The sequence below is a fragment of the Zootoca vivipara genome, chromosome 7 (assembly GCF_965207765.1).
Source record: "Zootoca vivipara chromosome 7, rZooViv2.hap1.1, whole genome shotgun sequence".
Lineage (NCBI taxonomy): Eukaryota > Metazoa > Chordata > Lepidosauria > Squamata > Lacertidae > Zootoca > Zootoca vivipara.
The window spans coordinates 4,071,835-4,077,834 of record NC_142590.1 but is presented as its reverse complement, the minus strand read 5'-3'; the positions used below and the strand labels follow the sequence as shown (position 1 = coordinate 4,077,834).

Below are 6,000 nucleotides of genomic sequence, written 5' to 3'. Positions count from 1 at the left end.
GGTGGACGTAGAGGTTGCAGCAAGAAGAAATAGAGAGGATGGCGATGAGCCTGAGGGCTGAACCTTGCCCGTGATCGCCAAAGAAGAAGAAAGAAAAAGTAAAAATTATGTGGCTTGGATCAGAGACACCCATCCCCAAATCACCGGGTGACCTGACCATAGTTCCTGCTACTCCCCCTTCCCCTCACTGAGCCTACCTCACAGGGCAGTTGTGTGTGCATGGTGGTGGTGGTGGGAGATATGAACCATTGTGTGAAGTCCTGGATTCTTTGGAGGGAGGCTGGGATACAAGCGCAATAATCTCAGATAAACAAAGTCTGAATAAACAGCTTCTAAAGTAATCTTGGGTATTCCATATTTGCATAAACTAGCATATAATGTACCAATTTCTGCCACAAGGCCTCTCCCGGCTTGGTACAGTTTCTCTCTCCCCACAGGAGTCTGCTTTTTTAGAAGTGCAAGCAACCATAGCCTTGAAAATACCCTTCAGAAATTAAAGGATTGAATTAATGTAGGAAATACTGATTCGGGAAAGAGGCTATGTTTTCCCACTAGTGAAAGTTCTCTTCCTCTGCCACAAAAAGGGTTTATGATTCTCCCCAGTTAAAGAGCTGTTGGTGTCCCCTCCCCCGCCCCATGCCACCTGCAAAGTTCCTATTTTTAAATCTTCACGGGAAAAATACATCCTGTTTTTGTATCCCTTTTCGCCTTCTAGAGGAGACTCTATTTCCTAGTCATTGTGGGCTTTCTATTTTACTTTGAAATTCCTCTGGCAAAGAGGATACCGGTACTTGATCCATTAAACCTTACTCTCCTACTGTACACAACCACCAACCTAAGATTACAACAATAACAGAATCATAGAATTGTAGAGTTGGAAGGGGCCTCTAGGGTCATCTAGTCTACCCCTGCAAAGCAAGAATCTTTTGCCCAACGTAGGGCTCGAATCCACCACCCTGAGATTAAGAGTCTCATGCTCTGCTGAATGGCCCATTGTAGGAGCTAAATATTTAACACTTGGCATTTGCACAGTACTTTTTAGAGCATTCAAAACACTTCCCATGTATCATGTTACAGTCTTTACTCAACAACCCTGTAGGGTAGGCCCAATACTGCAAATTAAAGAATCGTAGAGTTAGAAGGGATCCCAAGGGCCTCCTAGTCCAGCCCCCTGCAACGGTCATATTTGCAATATTGGGATCCTGGAAAATGTTTTTATATTGCAAACAAGTAGCATGCCTAACACCAGGTGATAAATTCATGTCAGAGTTAAGATTTGAACCAGTGACTTTCAGATCACACACCTCAGCCATTTGGCTACTGTGCTACACCAAAATCAAGGAGACCTACAAGAGGTTTAGTGGTGTCAAAACTTTTTTTCAACGAGGGCATTTTATGAAGTGAAGGGCCGTTGAGGGCTGACCAAAGTTGTTAACCTTTTTTTAAAGGATTGAAGTTGTTGAGCTTTTTTATGATTTCCCCCCAAAGTTGCTGAGCATTTTTTTTAAGGCTGAAGTTGTTGAGGGTTTTTTGTTTGTTAGGATTTTACCCCAGGAAAGAAACTGCCACAGCACAGGGGCAAATTAAACAGACTGGCGGACCGGATTAAGCCCCCGAAGCGGACTTTGGACATGCCTGATATTACACACAACAAGTGGTGGTGAGGCATATTCAATGTACAGTAGTGCTTTTGTGGACCTGTGATTTTAGAACATGTGCGACCAGAAAGTATATGTAAAAAGGTATTGGAAAGGGTAGCATCTGAATGTCTGCACTAAAGGATGAGAACCATGGATTTGTGTTAGATGCTGTGGGCATGTCCAGACGACTTTAACACATTTTAAGCCCCGTTAATGTCTATGGGAGAGTTAGGCACGTGCTCAAACTTCTCCCACTGGAATCAATGGGAGTTCACAGTACGTTGGGCTACATTTTGCTCCTCTCTCTCGGTTCCTGATTGTAGGCTACCCGCTGCAAACAAGAGCAAGGCTGTATCTGGAACAACCTCCTAAAAAAATAAAATAAAATACAGCCCCGAAAAGCGAACGATGCCCTTCTTTCTCTCTGGAGAGCTAGGTTTTTAGCAGTTTCTCGCCGCCTAGCCATCTCTTTCCTCCTGCCTGCAAAGATCCGATTGTTCTCTACCCTGCTCTCGACGGCGGGCTCCTTTGCAAAGCCAAATCCGTTTCGATATTTCAGCATAGCTGCCAAGTTTTCCCTTTTCTCACAAGGAAGCCTATTCAGCATAAGGGAATTTCCCTTAAAATAAGGGATAACTTGGCAGCTATGATATTGCAGCAGCAGCAGGAGGTGCTGAGAGAGCAGCCCCCCCTGCGCCCCCTTCCCTCCCCAAATCTCCCCCTTCTCTCGGATCCCTCTGCGGTCGAGCCTTGCCCGTGCTGCCAGGCGAGACTTAACTCTTCCGCCGCCGGCCCTATCCCAGTCGCTCTCCATCCCAGCCGCTCCAAAACAAGGCGGCAGCACCGAGAAGTTCTTCGCCGCCGCCGCGCCAGGCAAGAAGGGGGAAGCCGAGCCGCAGCTCCAGAGAGACCCACAGCCAACACCCCCCCCCGCACGCCCGTCCGGTGCGAGGCTCCCGGGCCAATCAGGGCCGCGCAGGGAGCCCGAGCGAGGACCCCATTGGCTGCGAGAGCCGCATCCCTCAAACCGAGGCGGGCGGCGGCGGAGGGAGGCCGGCAGCCTTGTGCTCTCGGAGGCACTTTCCGCGAGGGAGCCGGCAGGTGAGGCGCTCCGAGGTGCCGAGAGCTTCGGCGGGGTCCAGGAAAGAGCCGCGGCCGCATTCAGAGCCCCAGCATGGCCGGGGGGGCGCCGCCGCGCCGCGGGGCCGGGGCTATCCGCTTGCCGGGCGCCTTCTCCCCTCGGGCTCCCCTTCTTCCTCCCCCGCGGAGCCCGCCCGCCGCCCGCCCGAAGGGAAGCAGCAGGTAGGGAGCCAAGGAAGGAAGGCGCCGCCTGCCCCGTGACTCCGCCACATCCCCGCCGTCCCGCCTCTCTCGCTCTCCGCCGGAGGCAACCCCGAAGCTCCGCAGGAGCCGCGCCACCCAGGATGCGGACGGGCAGCGCCCGCGCAGCGGAGCGGAGCCTGCGCCGGCGAGGACCTCGGGGGGCAGCTGCCCAGGGCCGCCGTCGATGCCTCCGCCCGTCGCGCGGAACTTCTCCCGGAAGGCCGTGAGGAGGAGAGCCAGGCGGCGCTGGGATCCCGCTCTCGGCGGCCTCTCTGGATTGCGACGTGGAGTTGCGCCCGGAGCCTCTTCGCCGCCTTCCTCGCCGTCCCGACAGCGCTGCGGGGTAAGTCTCCAAAGTTGCTGCGAACTCTCCTTCGCCGGGGCTGGGCTGGCTGTGTCCGGAGGTGGGCAAAGAGGGCACGGGGGGGGGCACCTAATGCTCGGCGCGGCTGCCTCCGGAGCGGGACAGAGGAAGCCACTTGGGCACCGCAGACCGTCGGGGCAGGCAGAGGGATGGCACATCTGTCTGCCTTGGAGCCCATGGGATGATGCCCCCACCCCAAGAAAGGTGGCAGCTGGCAGGGCTCTTGCGCAGCAGCACCTGCGTAGTCCGAGTTTTCCCGGGAGAGGCTGCGGGTTGGATCCGGCCGTGGTGGGGATTGGGCCGCAGTTGGCTGCGGAGGATGGGTAACATGCCGGCGGACCGAGTCCGCGGTTAATTGCCGCACCCGATTAGCTGGCACCCATCCCCAGCCAGGTTTGTGTTTGCAGTGCATGTTGTACATTGAGGGTGGGGGTGGAAGCAGGCGGGGAATCTGTGTTTTTTTTGGGGGGGGGGGGGGTAATCCACCCCAGCCCCATTCTAAGATTGATTCCTATTTGCCATAGGGAAGGAAAGAGGGCGCAAGCACTTAGTTTCGCTCCGAGCTCAGACCCAGACGTGAAGGCTCAGTCGTGGCACCTGTAATCATGAGCGCTTGTGAGCATGAGCAGAGTGAATGCCCATTACCAGGCAAAGTAGCTGTTCCCCCCCCTGAGATGATGGGTTAGGACCTGTCAGGACCTGAGGGTGGGGGATGCTTCCAGGTGAATCTTGAGTCCTGGCATCTTGGGTTGTGGTGAGGGTTTTGGCCATTTTTATAGCTCCCAAACAAATTGTAATGGAAGTTTGGCCAAATTAACTTTTTTTCCCCCTCAGAAGGGGCAGTGGCAGAAAGGTTGGTTGTTAGCCCTTGAGTGAATGAGTTCTACATTCTAGGTTTCAGGGCTGCTAATTCCATCCCCTTCCCCAGTATTAAGATACCATGTAAATCAGCCCTTCCCAATTCAGTTCAGAAGACAGAACCCTCATTCCCCATCAGCTCACCCACCCTGCAGTGCTCTTTGCTGACAAATAGGATCCACCGAAATACCTGCTTTTAGTTAGAATAAGAAATATCCCCTTCTTTTCTGTTAAGGAAGTAAAACCACTTGCATTCTACAAATTTCACCATCTTTTATATCCCTCCTCCACCATGCCAAAAGATCAGACACCCTGTCCTGAGGAAATACTGGTCTAATCTCAGTAGATACCCCTCTTTCCTGAGAACAGCCACCTCCTGAAAGCCACAGTTGTGGAGACCATCGATAAACAATTCATTCTGCAGGCTAGCATTGAGCATAGCTGATAAGCAAGTTGGATGAAATGTATATATTTTATTGCCCATACTAAATTTATACCCAACATTGCATATTAGCCCTCTCTGGTTGGCAGAGAATAAGAATAATAAAGAGAATAAGAATAATAAAGTTACCACACTGGATGTTAAAATTCTGAATGTGGGAGGGTTTTATTTTCTTGGGTTTTTGTTGTTGTTTCAAATCAGTTGTTTTGTGTCGGTTTAAAAAGAAGCTCGAGTTGTTGGCATGACAATGTGGGCACAAGCTTTGTGGGTTACAGGGGAAATATCCGTTTTGAAGTGAATATTCATATGGTGTTTGGCAGGGCTTGCCACTGGACTCCATGTAAATTCCTTTCTTAATTGGCTTGCTCAGCTCAGTACCAGATCAGCAGCTCTTATTTCATGTAATGTAAGGATCATTTCACACATTATGTAGACTAGGCATACCTGGGCGTGCCACCAAGTGTACACTTAATAAGGAGACGAGGCCAATAACTGTTGCCTGATGATATAAATACTTGACAGCACACTAAGAACATCTTAGGTGTATACTACCTATCTAAAAATCTGTGAAGTGGTCACATTTTGTTAAACTCAGAGCCCTGGTGTTCACTTAATTGGGACGTGGCTTGCATCATTCTACTTTTGGAGGGGATAAATGTCAAATGAGACTAAAGTACACATAATGACATGGGTTTAGTCAGCTCCAGTGGGCATTTTCAATTAATTCATTAGGCTATTGTTAAGCATAAGTGCTTGCAGTGGTGTGGAGTGGTTGTTTTGCCTCCCTTCAGACCAGGCATTCTGTTAAGTATGAGCTTAATGGAACAAGGAGAGGCGGGTGGCTGTAAAGCTCTCCTGTGCCGTTGCCAGTGGAGGGAGGGCAAAGAGTTCAAATACTCTGATAGCCAGGATCTCCCAAATCAAGGGCTCTGACACCCTGTAGCTGAGAAGTGGGAGGAGAGAAGATGGCAGATGATGTCAGGGAGGAATTTTGGCTGCCTGCTTCTTTCTCTAGCCGAAAGTATGTGAGAGTGGCAGACAGTGCAGTAAGTCTTGTTCCTGTTTTGTCCCCCCCCCCACCAGAGCTTTTGAACATGCATGATATATAAGGCAGGTATTCAACAGGTGATGTTTTTCAGCATGGAGATGCAGGTTGAGGTGTTGAACTTCGGTCTATTGTGTATCTAAAGTTAAAGGCAAAGAGTGGGGTGGGGAAAACAATATGTGATGGAAACCAGATACTGTATTAAACCATGTTGGGGGTGTTTAATGCCAGGGGTCATATAGACACAAACTTTCAGCAAGGATTTTGGTTTATCTTTTTGGTGAAATAAATGGTATCCCTTGTTTATAGGTATTGCGGGTGTTGGCAA

At 50.5% G+C, this 6,000-nt stretch overlaps 1 protein-coding gene across 2 annotated transcripts in view; it reads left to right on the top strand.

Moving 5' to 3' along the window:
• Positions 1-2,669: 2,669 nt before the first annotated feature.
• The window catches only part of BRINP2 (BMP/retinoic acid inducible neural specific 2), a 95,447-nt gene continuing 92,116 nt past the window's right edge, over positions 2,670-6,000 (top strand). For both annotated transcript variants that reach the window (XM_088673675.1, XM_088673676.1), the window contains exon 1: positions 2,670-3,306. The gene's annotated coding sequence lies outside the window, so the exon portion shown is untranslated. The remainder of the gene's footprint in view (positions 3,307-6,000) is intronic.